The sequence below is a fragment of the Hemicordylus capensis genome, chromosome 2 (genome assembly GCF_027244095.1).
Source record: "Hemicordylus capensis ecotype Gifberg chromosome 2, rHemCap1.1.pri, whole genome shotgun sequence".
Taxonomy (NCBI): Eukaryota; Metazoa; Chordata; class Lepidosauria; order Squamata; family Cordylidae; genus Hemicordylus; species Hemicordylus capensis.
The window spans coordinates 57,873,808-57,898,062 of NC_069658.1; the positions used below are offsets into that span (position 1 = coordinate 57,873,808).

The window sequence follows — 24,255 nt, forward strand, 5'->3', positions numbered from 1 at the left end:
ACTTTAGACCCATCATTCACACTCTCCATAATAGATTATGAGCCTCCCTTCTTCAGGACCTTATGAGGGTGCCTGGCCCTGGGTTTTTTTCTTTTTGAGAAGTGAGATCTAGCTCAGGGCACAGCTTGGGCTAAGATGGCACTGATCTCCCCAGGGAGGTCCATCCAGCCATCTTGCTGCTAAGCATTAGGCATGCCATGAAAACATTTATATTATCTCCGGCTTTTTAATCCTAAAATTTTAGATCTGGGGCTCTATGCATAGTGGTGTGTGTTCAGTTTTGAGGCCAGTTCTATACTGATATTTTATTGTTTTTGCAAATCACCATCTTAAAAAAAATTGTCTTTGGAAAAATGATGCATTAATGTTATAAATGAATAACAAAACTATCCACGCTATTGTGGAATTAAAATCTTGAATTCATTCTTCCTATTTTTACCAGGCTTTAGTTGTAGTATTATGTGAATAGGTGATAGATATATGTAATAGCAATATATTTATTTTGGATATTCCCAGGACAACTCCCTCTTTCATTCACAGCTCAGTGCAGTGGTTTGGGGTTAAATTCTACTTTTTGTCTTGTTATTCCAGAGACATAACCCAACATTTTTCTAGTTCTTTTGGAATGAGTGTCACAACTACAACACGTAAGATCAGTCAAGATATGTCCTATTATTTTAGAATTGTATGGATTTCAAAACACATAATTCGTGATTCTAATCTAAATAATAGATAGATGCAACATAAAATGATCTACTAAAAGCTGGTAATTGGAACTGAATTTTTTTTTTGAGGGGCTGGGGCATTTTAAATTTTCTGATCATGGTGAACACTGTTCAGAGTCTATACCCATGGAATCTTTAATAGTAATTTTTGCCACTAGTCTGAAAAGTTGAATTCCATAATCTCAGTATTATAAAAAGCACAATTTTTAAATGCAATGATTCTGAGACACTCTTTGGGCCCTTGAAAATGAAACTTAAGGCTCCAGTTCTAAACAAACTTACTTGGAGATAAGTTCTTTGAAATGCAAAAGAAATTACATTCAAATTTAAGATTTATTATGTAAATAATAATTACATAAATTTATGTGTTTCTATTTCAGAAAAAGGAGCAGCCCCCATATGCAATTGTGGTTTTAAAAAACTTCCTATTCATTGTTTTAAATTATTGTGATTGTATTAATGTATGACCTGAAACTATCTGATTAATTTAGATTTTCTTGTTTTGTAGTATACAGAAACAATCACCTTCTAGTAGAATGCTATTGTCTAAAGTGTTCTGTTCAATGATACAATTACTCTGTTTTCCAGAGACTGCAGATGTAACATTTCTATAAGGCTCTGCGTCTTTAAAGATTTTGGAAAAACACAGAACCTCATCTTAACTAAGAAATGACCTTTACATTTTCCCCAGGCTTTTGCTTATTATCACTTTTTCCTTTTCATTATATATATTTCTTTATTAGAATTTATGATCTGTGTCCATCATTACATTTTCACATATCTGAGTTTGTGTTAAATTTTCTTTGGGAAGTTAATAAACACAAGACAGTTCCCCCCACCCCCAAGGTACGTGGTTTTAAAAGATGGGTCAAATGCTTTACATTTCCAGCAGGTCAGTGCAGCAGTTTAGCTGAACATCCCTTTTTGTTAATAAATAGCATGTAGTCTCTCTCAGAAATAATAAATTTGCTTAATTACACATGTTGTTTTTATATTTTAAATGCTCCCATATAGGTGGGCTCCAACCTCCATATCAACTGTACAGTTTAGCCCTCTTGTGTATGAAAGAGGATGTATATTTATTGTTTGTGATGGTGTTTGACAGCAGGAATGGATGCAGACACCCGAACAATTACATTACAGTCCCTTTGGGAATGCCAACACCAAATTTAGCCAGACGGATGGGATACTGTCTAGACGGTCCTTTTTGTCTATCAGCTGTCCCTCCCACACACACACACACAACCCTTGCTTTATGTATGACATAAAACCTGCATATGGATTCTGAATGGAACCATTCTTGCAGCCATGCTCTGCCTTTCTACATCTTCATTGACATTAAGGATCTGAAGTCCATCCTATTAGAGCATTGCATGTTCTGATTTTATATATGTACCATACACGGAATATGCATGACAAGACTCCTCCCCCCCCATAATTAAAATGTGATTTGCTAGAATTAGAAGATAAAGTCATAAGGGTGATAAATGAGGAGGACTGGCTGATCATTAAAGTTGCTTGGGTCTTTGATGATTTCTTATACTGAAAAATGCATATTAAGGTCAAACTGGTTCTCTTCCCCCTTACTCCCCAAAGCCCAAATAGGTTCATGCACATATAAAATTAGAACAGGAACAGGGAGTGGGGCCTGACTTTCAAAATATAAAACTATAGATCATATATAGTAAAGGACAAATGATACAAAAATAGGGAAAGCTTTTAAGATGCTTACATGGCAGTTAGCAGTAAAATCCATTAGCACTATGCATATGCAAAATGCAGTGCAGATCAGTAACCAGGGTAGGCTTACTGTAAAATAAATAAAAGCAAATGTACTTCCCTTACTCTATTTCCCTTACGTCTATTTTTTTTTAAAAAAAAACTTTCCTGCATTGCAATGATGAGCTCAACCAAGGGCTCCTGCAGTTCAAGGCAGGGTCAGCTTCCCTTGAAAGAGAGAACATTAAAGACTAATTGTGTCTGTAATAATCTGGTCACTTACAAATGTGCAAGCCGGGCAGATCTATCACGGGAGTGTGGCAAGTACAGGCAGTACTACTTCCGTGCAAGACCAGTTTAGGTACCCTTAATCCAACCAGTACTGGGTTCAAGAAAACAGAGCAGGTTCCCTCCAGCTGTGAGCATAATTTGGGAAGGAAATGTCTAATGAGTGACCCAAGCCATATGGCGATTGCTGCTAATCCAGCTGAACTATCACATTCATGCTCTGCCCTTCCAGTAAGGACTGATCAGGGTAAAATACGTAGCTTTATCCCATGAATCAACCGTGAGAGAAGGTAGCAGGCCCAAAAACACTCATGACCTTTATGCATGAGTAGCAAGTTGAACCTTAGGCCTTCTTGGTCCAAGTCCACAGCTCTGTCCCACTGCACTACATTGGTTCTTACTAGTAGGATTGGAAAGGGTGGCATAGTCCAAAGCAGTGGCCATAGTGTCAAAGCCCTATATTAGTTAGTGAGGTCATTCACATAATCAAAAGCTGTGTTCTACCCAGGTTTGGGTGGAACACAGTTGGGTGTCTGTTCCCAATTTTTGGTTGTGTGAAAGCAAGGTTAGAAGAAAACTGGAATAGAAGTGATCATGTGGGGTTCTTTTGGCTAGTGAGTTGCCGCGGTGCGGCTCCATGCTGTGGCTACTTATGAGTAGATCCCCGGCCGGGAGCCTTAAAAACAGCCTCTCGGATCAGGGGTCTCTTCAATATGCCCTGCACACTCGCACAGGGCATACTAGAGCTTCCAGGGGCTGCGCAGCCTCCAAATTCCCCAGCCCTGGCCAGCTCCGTGACAGAGCCAGCAGTTGTGTGGGCAGCTGCTGTGGCCGCCCAGAGCAGACTGCTGTTCATGTGCGGGGAGAGCGGGCTAAGCTTGCTCTCCCCGCAAACCCCCTAGAGGCTCTTCTCCATAATTGTGAGAAGAGCCTCTTTGATTGTGTGAATGACCTCAGTGTCTCTTTGAGTTGTAGAGTTGTGGGGAGGTTTTTGGGTTTGGTGCCCTAGTCTCTGTGGGTGGAAATTGGCCACATCCTGACTAAAGTGGAATTCTTCATGGGACTGGAGGTTTTATTGGATTGGAGGTTTTATCTGTAAAATAATTAGATTGGAATTTTAATTCTCTGTGGCTCCTGGTGTCAACCAGTGCCACTGCATTTGCCTGCAGAAGCCTATGTCCTAACCCAAAACGTGTCTGGGTTAGCGATAATTTGGGAATAAATACAGCTCACCACGGTGAAGCTGATTATTAGGTGAGCTGTATGTCTGCTCAGTCTGCTGTCTAGGTGTAGAGTTCCCTGCTGCTTAACGATTTCTGAGAAAAACTCCTCCCCCGTGTCTGACATTGGATGCAGGGGGTGGGAAAGAGGGGTGGGCTTGCGATGGTATATTTGAACTGTGCAGGCATGCCTCGCAGTTTGAGGGATGCTGGGCCAGACAGACAGGCCCATTAGACTCTCTGCCCACTGCCACGGGGGAGGGGGCTGCGTGGCTCAACCCGACCCCCGCACATGGCAGCTAAAAGTACAGAAAAGCCACAGTTTGGCATGGTGGCGGGCAGTGGTGGAGCAAGTGTGGGTGGTAGAAGACGGCCCCCCTAGACCTTGAAGCCCCCCCAGACCTTGGAGGCCATGGACCAGGGCCCCAAGGTCCGGAGGTAAGAGTGCCTCTGTTTCTGTATGACTAGAGACATCTATATATACTGCTTTTCAACAGAAAGTTTCAAAGTGATTTTCCAAGAAATTTATTTATTTATTTTATTTTATTTATTTTTACATTTCTATACCACCTTTCGTTAAAAGAAAACCCCAAGGCAGTTTACAAAAATTAAAACATACAATAAAAGCAATAAAAACACCAAGCAATAAAAACACCAAGCAATAAAAACACCAAGCTAAAAACATATCAAACAAGCATAAAAACAAGACAACAGATAAAAACACACAGAAGCAGCAGTAAAAACGATTATGTAAAAGCCTGGGTAAAAAGCCAAGTCCTTAAAAGCTTTCTAAAAGCCGTGATGGAGTCTGAGGAACGAATGGCCACTGGGAGAGCATTCCAGAGTCTAGGAGCAGCAACAGAGAAGGCCCTGTCCCGAGTGCACGACAGCCGGGCCTCTCTCATTGTCGGCACCCGGAGCAGAGCCCCCTCAGATGTCCTTGTCAAGCGGGCAGCAACCCTTGGGAGCAGGCGGTCCCTCAAATACCCCGGGCCCAAACCGTTTAGGGCTTTAAATGTCAAAACCAGCACCTTGAATTGGACCTGGAAACGAACCGGCAGCCAGTGCAACTCTTTCAAAACGGGGGTGATATGTTCCCAACGGGCAGCTCTGGATAAAACCCTCGCTGCCGCGTTTTGCACTAGCTGCAGTTTCCGGATATTCTTCAAGGGCAGCCCCACGTAGAGCACGTTACAGTAATCCAGCCGCGACGTGACTAAGGCGTGGGTAACCGTGGCCAGATCTGCCTTCTCGAGAGAGGGACGCAGCTGGCGCACTAGCCGAAGCTGTGCAAAGGCACCCCTGGCCACCGCCTCCACCTGAGCTTCCAAAAGCAGAGCCGGGTCCAGTAGTACCCCCAAGCTGCGTACTTGCTCCTTCAAGGGGAGTGCAACCCCATCCAGAACCAGTAAAATCTCCTCATCCCAAATAAATCAGATGCTCTCCTGTCCCCAAAGGGCTCGCGATCTAAAAAAAAAAAACCCATGCAAGGTAGCACCAGCATTAGCCATTGAAAGTATGTTGTGCTGGGGTTGGAAAGAACCAGTTGCTCTCCCCATAAGAAACAGAAGACTTTCGTCACTTTAAAAGGAGCCATTTTACTCAGTTAGCTGGGGTGATGCTACCTGAGTAAAGATAGTTTGCTGTCTTCTCACTGCCGCCACTAACACATGAAGGAAGCAAGCTGCAGCTGTTGGGCCCACCTATCCATGCTCCTGCATCATGTGGCTCTGCAACCTGCCACTGAAGCATAACCTCCCCTCTGGCTTCCCCACTGGATAGATGGTCAGTAGGAAGGGGAAGGAGACAGAGGAAGATAAGTTGCTGATGAAAGCAAAGAATTCTGAGATAACAAAATGTTCCAGCAACTCCCCAGAAATCAGGTCATGACAACAAATGCAAAAAAATCATTTGGTCCCCCCAAAACTCATGCCCTCTTTATTTTATTGATTGAACACATTTTTCTAAATCTAAAAACACAATTAAAATATTAATTAAAATGGTTTAAAATACAGATAAACATCTAAAACTTAAAACTTTAAAACAATAAACTAAAAGCCTGACTAAACAGGTATGTCTTCTGATCCTTCTAAAAAAACAGCCAAAGAAGGGGAGGTTCTAATTTCATTGGAAGTGTGATCCAAAGTCCTGGGGCAACCCTTGAAAAGGCCCAGTTTTGAGTTGCCACCAACCGAGCCAGTGGCAACCACAACTGGACCTCCCCAGATGATCTTAATAGGCGGCGGGGTTCATGAAGAAGGCATTATCTTAAATACCTTGTCCTCAAGCCATTCGGGGCTTTATAGGTAAGAGCCAGCACTTTGTATTTCTCCCGGAAACTTATTGGCAGCCAGTGCCATTCTTTTAAAATGGGGGTAACTGGGTAATGCTGGAGACCGACCTGGCTGCCACATTCTGTACCAGCTGCAGTTTCCATACTATGTACAAAGGCAGACCAATGTAGAGTATATTGTAGTAGTCAGGTCTGGATGTTACCAGCACATGCACCACTGTTTTGAGGTCCTTTATCTCCAGAAATGGGCATAGCTGGTGTATCAGCCAAAGCTGATAGAAAGGCCTCCTGGCTGCTGCCTCAACCTGAGAAACTAGGGAGAGCTAGAAGTACTCCTAGATCACGTATCTGATTTTTCTGGGGGAATGTTACCTCATCCAGAACAGGCAAATCTAAGCCACTTCCTAAGTTCCGACCTCACACAACGAGTACCTCCGTTTTGCTTGGATTCAGCCTCAGTTTGTTCTCCCTCATCCATCCCATTAAAGCCTCCAGGCAGGCATTTGAGGAAGTTAGGCCATTTCCTCATGAAGTTGATATGGAGAAATAGATTTGGGCATCATCAGCATATTGATAATGCCCTGCACTAAATCCCTTGATGATCTCTCCCTGCAGTTTCATGTAGATAGAAGGGAGCCCTGTGGGAACCCATACAATAGCTCTTGTTTTGAAGAACAACAATCTCCATGTGACACCATCGGGAACCTACCCAAGAGGTAGGAGCAGAATCACAGCAAAGCAGTGCCTTCCACTCCCAACCCCTTCCAGTGCTCCAGAAGGATACTATGGTCGATGGTATTGAAAGCCACTAAGAGATCCAAAAGGATCAACAGAGTCACACTCCCTGTTGATTCCTAATTGGATATCATCCAACATGGTGACCAAGCATCTCAACCTGATAGCCAGCTCAAAAGCCAATTTGAAACGAGTCCAAATAATCCGCTTCTTCCAAGACTGCCTGGAGCTGAGATGCTGCCACCCTCTCAATCACTTTGCCCAACAATAGGAGTTTGGAGACTGGCCTATAATTGCCTAATTCTGAGGGGTCCAATGCAGGTTTCTTCAACACTGATCTAATAATTGCCTCCTTTAGACAAGGAGGCATCCTGCCCTCCCTCAGAGAAACATTAATGATCTTAAGAAGACCCTCTCCAATGACTTCCTTGCTAGATTGTATAAGCCATGTTGGGCAAGGATCAAGAGGACAGCTAGGAAGGCAAAGTATCCCAAGCAGCTTGTCCACATCCTCAGGAGTCACAAACTGAAAGTGGTCCAATTAAACCATACAAGAGGAGCTGCTGGACACTTCCACAAGTCCACAGTAGACTCTGCAATAACTGTAAAGTATAGTTCAGCTTGAATATGATTTCTGCAAAAAACAACAACACCTCATTAAAAGCATAACAGGTAAATGATGGATCCAACTTTTTATTCAAGGGACAAGGGGCATGTACTAGCTCCCTCACAACCTTAGACAACTATGCTGGATGTGAGCTTACAGAAGCAATGTGGGCAGAAAAGTGCTGCTGCTTTGCAGTTCTATAGAAGTCCCTATTGACAACCCTACATAGGCCTCTGAGATCAGAAGCACAGTGTCATCATTACCTCCATTAAAAACTGATTTACAACTAGTTCTCTGAAATAACTATGCATAACTTGCACAAACCTTGTGTGGATTAGCTTAATAGCTCCTAGTGAACTACCGTTTAGATCCTGGGGAGCATCACTCCATGAGTACCTTCCCATTCCATGCTTTTATCTGGCAGTAATTTTAGTTGCTGCCTTCAAATAAGTGAAAAATGAACTCTACTTGTTCAGTCAAAAGATATTGCCTCTTGTAGGTCACAGCTGAGGTTACCAGTAGGGAAGGAAATTCCTCAGTATAAAGAAACTTGCATCTTGGCTTTCTGCATTATTCTTGACCTGTGGGTAAATACAGGACTCCATGTTTCAAAGTTATGATTCTTCATCCCGCCCTCTCCCTCAGGGGTTAGCACAACCACAACCCCCTGCTGTGAACAATTAGGATTCTTAGCCATTTTTGTGCAGTGGGGAAGAAAACCCAGTTTATTCTTCTGGTTGTGCTAAGTTGGAAAGGATACAGGAGCCAGAAGAGCGATTTACAGCCTATTGCCTGGCACGTCAGGCAACTGAACTAAGGGTAGAATTATGGCTGCAATTTGGGTTTGAAAATGAAACTGAAGTTTAGAAGTAGTCTAGGCCACTAATGAGGAATGGTGAGAGGGCCAGTCTGACACTGTGGGGAGAACTGGGAGAAAGGCCACCGTACAAAACTCTCCTCCTTCACTTTCCATGGTGTAAAACTGCATTTGTTAAATGGTTGTGAAGTCCAGGTTGCCTGAACATTTTCCTGCGGAGAAACTGGGCGGGGTAAAAGGCTTCCATTCAAATGACTCCAGTTCTTTTGTCAGGATGCTGCCTTGCTTGCTTGCCTGCGTGGCCCTGTGGGATCCAGCAGAGAGCGCGACATCCCTCCTTTGGGGCTTCTGTCTTCCCTCAAGGGCAGCCATGTTGGGCATAGCAGGAAGTGAGACCATGGAGGAGGCAGGGCTTGGAGTAGGCTTTAAGCCCTGTCTGGTCTGTACTGGGGCATTTAAAGCCAAGGCAGCCAATGATGAGGGCTGCTCTTGAACATGGGAGTCAGAAGTTCACCTGGAGAAGGACCTGGCTGGATGTAGCAAGCCAGGAGGAAGGGTGAGTTGGTGAAGTAACCTTCACCCCTGGCCTATTCTGAGGCTGACCTTGTCCGTACCTATCCTGTAATTCTGGGTTCAAGAAAGGCCAGAAATGCACCTTCTCCCTTTGGAGCTTCATCTTTCATGAACATATGAAACCGCCTTGTACTGTGTCAGACCGCTGGTCCATTTAGCTTAGAATTGTCAGTGCTGACCGGCAGCATCTTTCAAGGGTCTGAGACAGGAGTCTTTCCCAGCCCTACTTGGAGATGCCAGGGATTGTCATTGGGACCTTCTGTGTAAAGCAAGTACTCTACTGTGGAACTATTGCCTCCCCCCCCCACACACATTTAGAATTGTGGTGCCTGGACCTCTAAAGGCCTTTTCAAGGCCCTACCACTGCAAGTTAAGCATCGTTTTTAACACATAGGTTCTTGAGGGCACAAACCACACCACCCAGGACAGACTAAAGAAGATTTGGGGGGTCCAGGAGTGTGGAGGTCCTGGACTTTGGCCCTGAAATCCAGGGGTAAGAATGCCTTAGGGTGCAACATAGCTGCAGGGAAAAGTCGCTCTTCATTCACTTGCTTTGAGAAGCCGGCCTTTTGCATGTCCATTTATTTATTACCGGTTTACTGTGTTCAATCTGTTAAATGATTTCATTTTAAGTGTGTGTGTTTATTCAAAGGCAGCTCTTCAGGCAAAACCTCTCAGAGCAGCTCAAAGAATTTTAAAAACATACGTCAACAATAAACATATAAGCTGTGTGGGGTGGGGGTAGCTAGGTGGGAGCTGGATTAAAGCAGAATAGAACCCTACTCCTTTAAACTGGGGCAAATACAAAAAGTGTTCACCTGTTGAGGCTTCCTGAGGAAAGCATTCCTCATTTTAGAGCACCACAGCCGAAACAGCCCTATCAGTCGGGTGGATTACCACCTGGCCTGTTGCCTCTGTTGTTGGGCAGAAATTAAATAATGATTTTCTTGGGGAAAGAGCCTAAAAATGGGGGAAATGGAGGGGGAGATGGTACTCTGGTCTCAAACCATTTGTCCTGATCATTTTACACATCATTTCTTATAGTGGTCCATGAACATACATGTGGAATATTTGTGTAACTTTTCTGATCACAGTTTTGCTTCTGTTCACAGATGCATTGTGTTTTCAGCAAAGCCAGAAAATCGGTTTATACTGATCTCTGTACAGTGGCATACAGTGAAGCAAGACCTATTTAATTCTTGAAATATTAATGTTGTGCTTTTGTGGGTTTCCAACCAACCAAATTCCTTTATATAGGCAGCATGGACAGAGGAAGCACAGGTTACTTGCATGTATCTTCTATAGGTATTTCTTCATAAGAGCTAGAACCGCTATGACATCGCAAAGGGAGCAGAGACTGACAGCAGTATGACCAGTGGAATATTCATGTTTAGGAACAAGTGTGAGATGTTGCACAAAAAAAGGAAGAGGTAACAATGGGCAGGTTCACACATCACATGGAGCCCACCTGCAAAGCTGGTAACCAACTTGTCTGTAAAGACCTGAAACCATGTCAAGGAAGGAACTTGAGGTTCACTCAGGTTATCACATTGAGATATGTAACCAAGATTTGAAGCTGGCTCACCAGACCAAGTGCTGCTTGCCCTGAGGTGCATGCTATATCTGAAATCATGGTCTTCATGAACCTCTGGTTCATTCCAGGTGAGCCTGCCCATTTACTATCATCACCAATTACTGCAAGGTGGCTGACATAGGTAAGGCTTTCCAGGTGATAGGCAGCACAAGACAGGCTAGGTTAGCATCCAGGGCCTGGCTGGGAGGTGTGGACAGGAGATGTAACTCTGGTTCAACTCAACTACTTTCAACAAACCAAGATTTGTGACCACCTGCAGCACCAACTTCAATTTTCCTCCATATCTTGGACTTGGGGAAGCATGGATTCTCACTGTGTGTGAACCCGACCAATGATATCTTTACCCATTGCCGCTCTACATTTCTCTTTTGGGTTATTTTCAAGTACTCTGTTTGTTTTCCTTTTTAAATATAGCCACATTGATCTGCTTCCAGTTGTATGTATTTATGCATGACTATTTGCATGTGGATGTGGATCATTTGGAAAACCACACAGTGCAGATGAATGACACCCTCATTCTAATTCTGATGTTCATTCAAGCTCGCCCTCATATCTAGCAATGGATATGGAAGCTTGCTTGCCCCCTTACCCAAAGCCATGAGGACAAGAAAGTCACAGGAGAAACATGAGGGACGAAAGGGCCACAACTTTTAAAAAAACTTTTAAGAAATTTGAGGAGCTGGAAGATTCCACCTCCAGCAGTGCAGGTCTAGCTTAGGCTGGAGGTCAGACCATGCAAGTCCTTCCTTGAGCCTCAGTGAGCAACACACCTTGGTTCAGAGTATGAATCAGTACAGTGCTGATCCCTCCTTCTCTTTGCCAACCCTGGAGAGTTAGGGCCCTTTCAAGGGTTTCACACACACCCTCTAACTATTCAGTCTTTGAGGTTTATGAAGTCCCTGAAGCAGGCGAGGGTGGAGATCAACGCTCAGGACCAATTAAACACTCCCCCTGCCCCGCTTTCTAAACCAGCCCAAAGTTGATCACGAATGACACAACACTGCACCAGCCAAATTGTAACCAATTCAACAAACTAACTGTAACAGGGCACCAGAATAAAGCAAAGGTTGGGCGGGGGAGTCCTCAAAACAGCCAATCAGTTGGAAAGTCAAAAAATTCCTATGCGTCCCCCAAAAGGACAGCCAGAGAAACCCAATTCCTGTGCCCAGGGTGGGAGGGAGGAGAAGCCTGAATTAGGGGTGTGGTTCATTAGAACTAGGCATGGGTGGTTCGTTAGGGCATGGGCAGTTTGTTCAATTCGAGCTGCCAAACCAGGTTGACCCAGTTCGTCCCGGTTCAACTATCTTGCTTCTAAAGCGGAACCCAGTAAGGATTCCCCTTTACAAGCAAAGGTGAAGTGCCTATGTAAAAAGAAGTCCAGTGAGGGCAGGGCAAGAGGTCACCTTATCAGCTGTTGCTGCAGCCATGGTGGCAGGGCCAGCAGCCTCCTCCCTCCGCACCATGGGCTGGTGGTCAGCCAGGTTCTGGCCTCCAAGCATGTGCTGAGACCACTTGCATGACCTTCACGCATGCGCAGAAGCCATTTACATCAGCACGCAGATGGTCGCTGCTACCATGGCTGCCGGTTTTGTTTGGTTCGGCCCAGTTTGGTTCAAACTCAGACTGGCCCCCTTTTCTTGCGGGCCAGTCTAGTTTGAGCTCGAACCCGTCAAACCCGGCTGATTCGAATTGAACCAGGTTCCCCCACCACTTCTAGCTTGAATGCTGATGACTGAGCTGAAAGGAGGGATGGAGCAGCGAAACAGATGCTGAAGTCCCACCCCCTCCCAATTCAGCCAATCAACCCCCAAGCCCTGGGCCTTCTCAAAACAGAGTGAGGCAAAACCCAGCCCCCACACAAAGCTGTAGGGTGGCTGCATTCTGTACATGGGCAAAGCTTTATTGCTCATTTCCATGCTCTCTCACTCTTTGGAGTCACATATTATTATAAAAAACAGTAATCGAGTTTGATGAATGTTTGTGTATGTGTAGCAGAAGTCCTGCTCCCTGAATGTTGTTTGAAAAATCAAAGAATTTATTCTCTACAGCCCACTTTCTTTTCCAAAGCACATTTCTGCAAGTGTTGGAACAGTAGCTACTAGATGTGTATACACAGTTGGTATATGCTGGCATACAGACCAGCAGTGTAGTTCAAGTTGCCTTGCTGTGGTATCATGGCCACGCTACAATCACTGTAAGCAATATGCTGTGGGCACCTGAGCACAGCAGTATCCTTCCACTTCATAACTTATGCGTAAGACAGGCCTCTGCTGAGAAGACCACACCATGCTGATAGCAGAGCGAATACATGATGGTCCAGCTGTGATTAGATGAAATGTGGATGACATGTACAGCCAGATCGCTTGCTATGGTGGATGAGAAAGGAGATATACTGTCGGTTAAGGTCCAACTAGGAAAGCTTAGCTGGGATGTGGTGCGGAAGCAACCATATAGCAGAAACTAAATGTTGCAATCTACAGCAAGTTGCTTTCTACGGGAAGCTGTGATTTGAACTTCGTTAGTGTGAAATCCTGCCTAATTGACTTTTAGACTGTGAGTCCATTTGGGGCAGGAAATCACCCCCCCCCCAAGTTATATACACTGTTTTGTGGCAGTTGTTTTATTTGTTGAAAAACGGGATACAAATATTCTTAATAATTTAAATTATTCTTTAATAATTTAAAAATAACCCAGAGAAACAATTCTTTAAAAGTTGAATTCATTATGCTCAATATGTTCTTTCGAATATATTTGGTTAAGCCAAAAGCTTTTCCAAACCATGGAAGCAAATACTGTTTAAATTAATGGGATGTATTTTTAAGTACATATATCGAAGATCAGACACCTAGTTCCATTGTATGCAACAGGACTAAGATCCAATTAAAAGGAGCAGAAATAGAGTATGGTACAGTCCTCCCTGAACTGTTAACATTGCCAGTTGGAAACTAGAAAATAGTTTCTCTTTAAACGTTTAAATGTTCTCTTTAAATGTTCACTTTAAAGGTTTCTTAATATTTGTTGTTGTTGTTTGAACCTCCTTGCCTGTAGACAGCTATCACATTAGAGAGAAGGCTAAATGTTTCTCAATGACAAAAACCCCTATGTATACAATGAGTATTGTCTTGTATTGTATTGTATTGTATTAGGGGGGCTTTCATACCCTCCTCTCTCAGTGTAGACTGAAGTGTTAAAGCCTGGAATAACTGTACACTATTATTGTAGCATTTTTGAACTGACTTTAAATTGGATTGTATTGATTATATTACTTCCTGTACAGTACTATTCTTAATTCAGCATCTGCCAAAATACAATCACATTTAGGTTAAGATATGGGACACCTGGGGGATACTCAACATGGTGAAAGGCAAATTTTTTTAAAGCATGAAATGTCATTGTTCCAATATGACCACAGTCACCAAAGCAACAGATTGTCTTTCCCAAGGAAACCCAGATAATTGCTAAGGGAAGTGCCAGGTCATGACTACTTTTGCATGAGTAAAAGTAATTCTGTACTTTTGACTGTAAACACAAATGCTCCATGTACACCAGTGTTACATAGTTGTTTTCTGCAGCACACATGTATGTCTTCTATGCCTTACAGGTGTCTGCCCAAATCTGAGTTATCAGATGCTTCTACTTGGGTTTTTGAAGAATTGTGTATGTTGTACTATGAGCAGGACTTGAAACTTTCACTACCTATCTGCTCTTCAACCCTTCTTTGATTTTGAGCCAGACACTTCAAGGAAAGAAATAGGATGAGGAGAGCCGATGACCCAGATCCACAGTGACCTTGTATCATTGGGCCCTTGTACCAAAAGAATCAGGGGACTCAAAGCCAATACCCCAGAGCAGAGGGCACAGCCCTTCCTTTGTCCTCCAGCTTGGGGGAATCCTCTGAAGACTTGCCAGTATTATTAAAGCCTACCACTGTCACCTGGGTTGGCACTAACAAAAACAGGCAAGGCACTTTTAAGAAACAGATTCTTTCCATAAAGAAGGGGTGAGTCTAAGGCATTCTTCCTGGATAGCAACCTTAAAAACTAGCAGACAACTCTGCTACACAACCTCTGAGAGGTTGCCTCAAACCCTTAAAAGATGCTGCCAGTTAGCCTGGACAGTTCTGATATAAATGGACCAATAGTCTGACTTAGTACAAGGCAGTTTCATATGTCCATGAAAGGGCTGGGGTAATTTGAATTGAAGCTTTTTATCCCGCCCAGTTTCTCCGCAGGAAAATGTTCAGGCAACCTGGACTTCACAACCATTTAACAAATGCAGTTTTACACCATGGAAAGTGAAGGAGGAGAGTTTTGTACGGTGGCCTTTCTCCCAGTTCTCCCCACAGTATCAGACTGGCCCTCTCACCATTCCTCATTAGTGGCCTAGACTACTGCTAAACTTCCGTTTCATTTTCAAACCCAAATTGCAGCCATAATTCTACCCTTAGTTCAGTAGCCTGACGTGCCAAGCAATAGGCTGTAAGTCACTCTTCTGACTCCTGTATCCTTTCCAACTTAGCACAACCAGAAGAATAAACTGGGATTTCCTCCCCACTGCACACAAATGGCTAAGAATCCTAATTGTTCACAGCAGGGGTTTGTGGCTGTGCTAACCCCTGAGTGGGGAGGGCGGGATGGACTCCATAGAATTTTGAAACCCTATGCTTTGGCCAGAGATAGATGTACCTCGAAACGTGCCCTGAGACAGTTTCCAAGCCATTCTGCCTACCCAGAGAGTGGCAGATTCCATGAAAGACAAAGAAGTTCATTGCCACTCAGACTTAATCACTCTGAGTGTAGCTTGCCTAACAAAGGCAAGAGGAAGCTATGCAAATGTGGTGTACGTGGTGAACAGAGCTGTTCTCCACTGACTATCTTAAGACCAAGATGTCTTCCAGATGTAAACAGATTACACATCCAAAGTTTTTATGAGCCTCTCCACTGGGTCCTTGCCAGTTTATGAAATGTGCCGCTTATCTGCGTTACTCCCAAAGAGTCTTTTACTGTTATCTCTCTTGAATGAGGAGATTCCTCCCCCCAGTGAGTTACCTTTGAAGTAGGGTCTGAATAGCCAGGGGTACCTCATTATCAAAGGGGTTGGAGCGTCCTTTTCAGTCTTGTTAGCTGCTGGATCTGAAGGCACACTGCCAGCGCAGCCTATGCTTATTGACCCATTTGGAGCTAAGTCCCTTGACTAGGCAGGGTGAACTGGGTTCTAAGATCATGAGCCCATGATTCAGTGAGACTGAGACATTGGTGTAGAGGGGTGCTCTCTGTGCTGCCCTGAGATGGCTTGCTGGCAACAAGACTGAGCAGACATACAGCTCATGTGGCCATCAGTTTCACAGTGGTGACCTTTCTTATTATCAAATTATCCAATTCTAATCAAAATAGGCTTATATAATATCAATAAATACATGCAAATTTTATGCAAAATGGAGACTTTTTGGAGACATTTTTTGCATCCTCTGTTTCAGCTTTTTTAGTGATGGATATTGACTTTTTTCATCATCTGGACTACTGCTGGAACAATATTCATGTGAGGTGACTGCCTCACCTTGGCTCCTGAAAGGACTCCCCCTGATCCTAATTCTAATAATGACCAGCGTGACACTACTGGGAAACTCACAGCTGAGCATGATAGCTGGCCTCTACCAGTGGTTCTAGACTAGAGTGCCTTTGTCTTCAGCTTTCTAGTGTTCCTCTGCCAATAGTGGTGGTGACTTCAGTGACTGGGAACTGAAGACAAAGGAACTCTCTCTAGTTTCCCTCCACCGCCTGCAATCCTTCCTACTGAAAACTTACCAAATTGAGTTTGCATGAATCTGCTTCTACTAGCTTCTTGTAATTTTTCTGTTTTTTAAGAACCCCTGTTTGTTTGTTAGCTTTATCCTAACTGAAACTGTTCTCTGCCTAACTTCTTAGAATCTTGAGTTATTTATAGATAAAATGATTTACATGTTTGTGAGTTATCTGCTGTGTGTGCAGCATAACTGAAGAGTTTTCTTTGGGGATTACACCACCATTTAAGTTTATTTTCCTGTTTTTTTCCACTTCATGTTGTGATTTCCTAGAGGAAATGACTTATTTTCTTTTTATCTCTTTCTTTTGCTTTGAGATAAAATGCACACTTTGGGGCTACATTTCTAAGAGAGTAATGTGCTTTATCAGTTTGCATCCTTTTTGCTAAGGCTGGAGGTTGTTTGGAAAGTAGACAAAGAAGTCCCACCCAAAAAGGTAAGGTGAGGTTTTGGAGCTGGCCTGGGCCCGCAGGGGGAAAAAAAAGGCAGAGTAGATGGAATGATTTTTCTGAATAACTGGCTTCTCTCTCTCTCTCTCTCTCTCTCTCTCTCTCTCTATCTATCTATCTATCTATCTCAGGGGCCTAACTATAATAGGGCAAGGGGAGACAGTTGTCTAGGGGCGCACTGCCCTGGGGGGCCCCCAAGCCACACATGAATGACTCCCCCAGCCACGCACCGCCCAGGCTTCCTTCAGTTGTATTCATCCTCCGAAATTGATGGGAGTGTTAAGACTTGGAGCTACCAGAACAGCATGTCTTTCTCTAGTACCATTAAATGACTTGCATCATCCACAATTTACAAAACCTTAAAAAAAAATAATTTAAGATTTCTTTACTTCATGAGCTGAGCTTCAGTTGGGGGGGGGGTGCATTTTAAAATCTTGTCTCTGGGCCCACTTCAACTTTGCTACGCTCCTGATCTATCTATCTATCTATCTATTGTTCAATATGTATGAAGAATATATTTCCTAATGAAACATTACAAACATTCATACCTGCACACTTTTTATCATAGCCAGAGCAGTAAAAACATGAAATCAAACAGATTCTCTTGTATGTCAAGGTTGACAGTAATCTGATGGGATCTGCTGCTCTGTCAAGACTTTAGCTCACAAGTGGCTGAACCGGAAGGATTCAGCCTCTCAGCCACACCCTGCTCTGGCCTAAGGAAGGGATTGGTAGTTAATTTAGGGCTGGTTCAAAAGCCACTTTGCTGATCCATACAATTAAAAAGGGGATGCATTGAGAGCATGCCCATGGTGATGGTTTCTGTGGACAATCTGGTACCCTCCTGCCATGTTCCTTTATTGCATGGGAGGTTTCATCTAATCCACCCTCCTCACAAACTCCAAATACTAGTTCAGATGATCTGCCCCCTAATACTGTACAGTAAAGGAACATGCTGGGAGGGTGTCAAGAGATAGGGGCTACCATGTCAAAGATATCATGATGGGTGCGCTTTTGGCATGTCCCCCTTTTAATCTCATGGGCCAGTCCTGGGGGGAAACTCATCCAAACTGATGGCTATTCTTTTTGTCTTTTTAAAATAAATGTAACATGATAGCCAAAAGTAGTTTCCAATAAATCTAAAAACACAACACAAGCTATAAAAACAAACACATATAAAACTACATAGTGGCAATATAAAACAACAATTGGCAGAGAAATAAAAAAAAATGCACTACAGTCCAACATATACTGTCACACCAAATGAAAAGCCTTACAGAAAAGCCAAGCTAAACTAGCCAGACCTTTCAAGGAAGCTTTTCGACAACTGTAGGCCAAAGCAAGTCATTTGGCACTCCATGACCCTTTTCAAAGCTGCCAGGTTAGGCTTCAATGACCTGAACAACCATTAGGACTCTGCTGCTATTTTCTCTATAAGAGATCCAGGGGCATAACCAGGGAGAGGGGGCCCATGTTCTCCCCTCTCCCTGGTGGCCCTTCAAAGCAGAGGTGCACCTAGATAATTTTGGAGCCTGAACCTAATGACCTTTTGGAGTCCGCCCCGCACCACTGCTGCAAGTTAAGCATCATCCCCCTACACCCACACACACCACACACACACAATCACACAGGCAGTATTTTTAACACATGGGTTCTTTAGGTCACAAACAGCAACTGAACTCACATGAATTTAAGAATATAAAACAGGTATATTTATGTGTATTCGCAGAAACATTTCAACACACTCCTTAATAGATTCCCATCCCACATATTTCTTTCCTCACTCCCAGCTCTGTATCTAAAAAGCAGAGGTCACACTCGGCCGCCTGGTACAGCATGGTGACCATACCACTCAGGACAGACTAAAGAGAAGTTGGGAGCCCCCGGGGGTGTGGGGAAGCCCTGGACTTCAGCCCGGATGTCCAGGGGTAAGAGGCCCTCCGCTTCGGAGTGAGGGAGATAATGAAGAAAATAGGCAGGGAGGGAGGGAGCTGGGGGGCCCTCAGGAGCTGGGCCCCCCAGGTTCTTTGAACCCATCTGCTCAATGATAGCCACACCTCCGAAGAGACCTCTCTTGCCGCCACCTTGCAGCTACTCTCTCCCTTTACCTTCTCCCACTTGATAGAAGTTTGGTCTTGGTCTCAAAATAGATATTATGCTGAAGAGGTATATTGCCTCTGAATACTAGGTGCAGGGGAGAAGTGGCAGGGGAGGGGGTGTGCCTTCATCATCTCTTGTATGTGGGCATCCCAGAAGCATTTAGTTGGCCACCATATGAAACAGGATGCTGGGATAGATAGGCCTTGGTCTGATCCAGCAGGGTTTTGTTTTTGTTTGTGTAATGGGTGAGGTACTTGCCCATGTAAGTCCATTCCACATATGCCCCATTGCATCTAAAAGCCCTTGCCACATGAGGTGGTCCATTTGTGTGTAGGAGCAGTGTGGTGTATCTATCAAGACCACTGATCACTGGCATGCTAACTCCACACAGGTAACTTACATGGTACTTGGGTCTATATATGGCAGGGCATGCACAGGATGTTTACATGGGTAAGTACTTTACCCAGGAATACTAAATGGGAATACAGTGCTTAGACATTGGCTTTATATGATGATTTGTGGTGGTCCATTACATGCAATCAAATTATGACATGATAAGCAGGGTCTCTGTCTAACAATTCTGAGAGTATGCTATTAAGGTGTGTGAATTTCCATTATACTTGTGTTAAATGACTCCCTAGATCAGATATTTTGTGAAATGAGTTGCTAATGAATATGCAAGGATTGGAAAAAGAAGCTGCTTATGAATTCATAATATGTGAGTATATCTTCCATCTCTGTCCAATGATATTAGAACCCAGTATAAGTACAATACATTTGCAATAATATTTCTGTTTACAGAAGCACAGATATACTTGTATACATGAGTACTGACCACCTAATGGCACAGCGGGGAAATGACTTGACTAGCAAGCCAGAGGTTGCCGGTTCAAATCCCCGCTGGTATGTTTCCCAGACTATGGGAAACACCTATATCAGGCGGCAGTGATACAGGAAGATGCTGAAAGGCATCGTCTCACACTGCGCAGGAGGAGGCAATGGTAAACCCTTCCTATATTCTACCAAAGATAACCACAGGGCTCTGTGAGCGCCAGGAGTCGACACCGACTCGACGGCACACGTTACCTTACATGAGTAGTACTAACAGATAATACTGTTATAGTTTATTTCCTTTTCATAAGCTATAGCCAGAACTCTGGCAGCACTGATCTCCAAACTTCTGTGATGTCACAGAGCAGATAAGCCAGTTGCCAGGGAGGCTCACAGACTGGTAGATTGTAACCTGTCTGCATGTTTGTTTGTTTGTTTATTACATTTCTATCCTGCTCTTTCTCCCAGGAGCTCAGAGGTTATTTTTTTGTATAAAAATATACATTGTTATTTTTATCTTCACAACAATCCTGTGAAGTAGGTTAGGCTGAGAGATACATGACTGGCCCAGAGTTGCCCACTGAGTTTCATGGTTGAATGGGGATTTGAACCTGGGTCCTCGCGGTCCTAGTCCAACACTCTAACCACTATGCTATGCTGTTACCTTGGATTTTGTCTTTCTGAAAGCTTTTGTGACTGTTCTTGGCACATTGACCCAACTGCTATTTTCTTTTTTGTAAATATGAAAGCTCTGTGCTTTTATTTGACACCTCATTTATATGTGTCCACATTATGTGGTCAGTGTCCACATTATGAGTGAAGGTGGGGTGATCAAACACAAGATATGCTGAAGCCATGAATGACTGCCACACACCCACCCCGCCCCTCTGTTATTAAATATTTCAGCATAGACATGTAATAGATACCAGGCTATATGTGAGTCAGTCTCAGAATTTCTGGATTTCACTTTCATTTTTTCCCCTAGAGTGTAATTTTTTCACTCTCCACCATTAGCAGTCTGAGATCACTTTCAAGCAATGGTTTAATACACAAATGGCAATGATGCGCAAAATGCATCCAGAGCTCTGTTTTAGAGTAATTTCCAAAATTGCTGGAGAACATGTTTAGGACAAATAATTGAAGATCTAGGCAGATATTTGGAAGGAGAGTATATGGAGCAGGATGAAGACAGTGGGTAGCATCTAGACCAAATTACTCTTGAATAGTCCTATTGAAATGAAGAAGTCCTATAGCCACTCTATAGGATAGAGTACTATTGAAGAACTGAGTCTGGATGCTGCTCAGTATATAATTGTTCGAAACAGGAGTGCAGATAGAGGGAAAGCTTGAGGAGCAACTCCTCATTTATATTTTGGGGAGGAGAGGATAGATATTGGGGCAGAAAATATATTTTTGGGGACAGAAAACACTGGGGGTGGGTTCCACCTTCCCAAACAACACCCCTGGTTGGGAAGGTGAACACAAGCCACTGTAGGTAAGAGTGGAGCCCTGGAGAAGATGCTGGGGGCAGTGCACTTTGACTCTTACCTTCATGCTTAGCCTGGAAGTTTCCAACATAGCATTTCTCAGACTCACATTTTCCAAGAAGTCACTTTTGTGATCTGCTCTTTCTGGATGTTAGGACTTGGCCTGTCCAATGACAAGCAGCAGCAGCTCAATACATTGGTCCGCTTGAGACCAGAAGTTCCCCACCTGCCTGGCTGGTCCTGCCCCTGGGCCAGAGCTCACTAACACCATCCCTCACCCCTCTTTCCTCCCACCTTTCCCCGATTCCAACCCTAGGCCTCTTCACTTTCATTAATGTTTTTAATAATTAATTTTAGTGTAATAATGTGTTGGAACTTGACCTCTGCCCCTGCATGCCAAGCTATGGTTGGTTCTGGCCCATCAGGGCATTTGAGTTGTGCACCTCTGGTCTAAGCACTCCCTCTGATAGTCTGGTCCCCGCATGACACATATCCATGTGGGTGTTTTTTTTTTTGTCCCACAGGGTCGGTTACCTGGCTAGCCAGGTATCGCTCTAATCTGTAGGTTCCCTGCCCCAGGATGCCCCATGATTTACATATGCTGAAACACCGGCCCTGACCCAGCCTTTTTAGCTTTGGACTTAGGATCTATCCCTGGTCTTTCCTAACTCTGACCGCCCAAAACTGCTAGGATACATTAAGCGGACCAGATTCCTTGGAAGTCTGGAAGAGTTGAGTGGGGAGGGGGAAGGTACTGAGTATGAGTTCTATTAGTAACCAGAGATACCAGGAGCCCCATATCAGCAGAGGCCCCAGTAGTTGGAAGGCCTACTTCATGATAGTGCCATACATTGGAGAGCTGAAGCACATGGTGCCTGTTTTTCTCCAGTAGGCTGGTCTTTTCATGAGCGGGATAATCCCCAGCTGGCAAGCCAGCACAGCGACAAAAGTGTATTGAGGCTTTCTGGACTGCTTGGCCCAGGTCTGAGAACCCAAGAGCATCGTTTGTCACAGTGGACCAAACCCTAGGATCCTTTGCATGTCCTCATATACTTAATCCCTCCTCGGAAGTCAGTAAGATCCCTTCCCAGAGTAATAGAAAACTAGCCTTGGACCTTCTTCTGGTCCAGCACCTGGGGTCTTACCCTGGGATTTGTTGGCACATTCCTAGGTCTGGTTCCTCCACCTATGTATGCATTTACATCACATCATCAAAGCTACAATTGCAATATAGACTCCATTGAGTACAATGCAAACCACCAATCCACAGCCCCCTCACCCCAATTTCTTGGTTGCTGTTGTTCTCTCCCCCAAGACTCCATAGCCATCTGCGAGTGCCCCTCGCCATCCTGCAGTATCAATAATTGTGCTCGTGTGAGACCATATAGCTGCAGAGCTCTTGCAAAAGCAGAGGTGCAAGTAGTGTGAGGAAAGGGTTAAAACGTCTTTCCCCTGCTGAGGGCAGGTGATCGATTCTGAAAAGGCACAACCACACTGGGCAGGTCTCCTCAAAGATTGTGGCCAATGGTTGCCGCTTTAATGACATGCTGACACCTTGCCCATAATCTGGTGACATGAGCAGTATGGAGCTTCCTGAGATGCAGCCTCGGCAGACCAGGAGGAGGAAGGGGTCCCTTTGCCCAGAAGCTGGAGGTTGCCGGACCACAGTTGGTTGATCATCTGCTGCATAATTCTTAGCTTCACAGATTAACTGCAGCTTTGTCTACCTGAGGTTTAGCACTATATCCGAAAGGGCCCATAGAGTTAGAGGGGCCTTGTAGGCCATCTAATCCAACCCACTACTTGAACCAAGAAATCCAGAGCTAGAGCAACCCACAGATGACTGTCCCAGGTCTACTCAAGACCTCCAGAGAGGGAGAGCCCTCCAGGCAGTGGCGTAGATAGGGCATCTGGGGCCTGTGCTCTCCGCCCCAACAGTTGATGCACACACACCCATTGTGGCTGCATCCATGCCTTCAGTGCACACCTTCTCCTATTATCTCCTGCCACCCGCCACTGCTGCTGCTTTTGCTGCCATGCCTCCATCGCCACTGCTCCTCCTCCTACACACCTTTGTTTCAAGCACATCCCTAGTTTCAAGTTCCCTCCCTGGCTTCTCCAAGATAGGGCTGAGAGAGATTCCTGCCTGCAACCTTGGAGAAGCCGCTGCCAGTCTGTGAAGACAATACTGAGCTAGATAGACCAACGGTCTGACTCGGTATATGGCAGCTTCCTATGTTCCTATGCTTGCCATAGGGCTCAGGGGGCACTCAGAAGGAGGAAGGCCACATTCTGTTCCTCTCTCCAGAGAGGAATGGAATGGAGCCTTCCCCCCTTCCAAGCATCTCCCGAGCCCAATAGGAATTGAGAGCATGCTCTGAAGCTGAGACAGGGTGCATGTGCACCCTCCATTCCCATAGGGGTTGGGAGACATTCAGAGGAAGGATGCCTCATTCCATTCCTCTCTGGAGGGAGGAGTAGAATGGAGCTTCCCTGCTTCCAAGCACCCCGCCAAGCCCGAAAGCAAATGTTGGTGGGTGGCAGCAGGAGGAGCAGCGAGTGGCAGGAGCCTTCTTGGCAAGTGCCTGAGGGACCCTCAGGGGGCCACGTTCTTTTAACTTGGGCAAACAATGGCCGCTCCACCCCTGCTTCCAAATAATTGGTCCCATTGTCAAATTGCTGGGTTTTATACTTGCACAAAAGAAAGAGATGGAGATAGATAGATGTATTGTATGAAATCTATGCTTTGCCTTTTTGTTGCAAGCCTCCTCAAAGCAGTTTGCAGCAATCAATAATAAAATCATTTTGCAAATGTCTATCATGTCCAGAGCTGACCTTAGGGGTAGGCAAGCCAGACAACTACCTGAAGAGGGTGATGAGATGAGCTTGGTAGTTCACTGTTGGTTGAGTGAATTGACTTCAGTGAGTAGGAGTATGCAGAACCGGTTCAAATCAAACCAGGTTCAATTAGAACCAACCCAGTTTGGCTGGTTCAAAACCAAACTGGACTGACCTCA

At 44.5% G+C, this 24,255-nt stretch overlaps 1 long non-coding RNA gene across 2 annotated transcripts in view; it reads left to right on the top strand.

Annotated features, from left to right (window-relative positions):
• LOC128342557 (uncharacterized) overlaps positions 1–24,255 on the top strand; it is a 39,767-nt gene that overhangs the window by 6,915 nt on the left and 8,597 nt on the right. For both annotated transcript variants that reach the window (XR_008315078.1, XR_008315079.1), the window contains exon 2: positions 592–647. This is a non-coding gene — a long non-coding RNA (uncharacterized LOC128342557). The remainder of the gene's footprint in view (positions 1–591; positions 648–24,255) is intronic.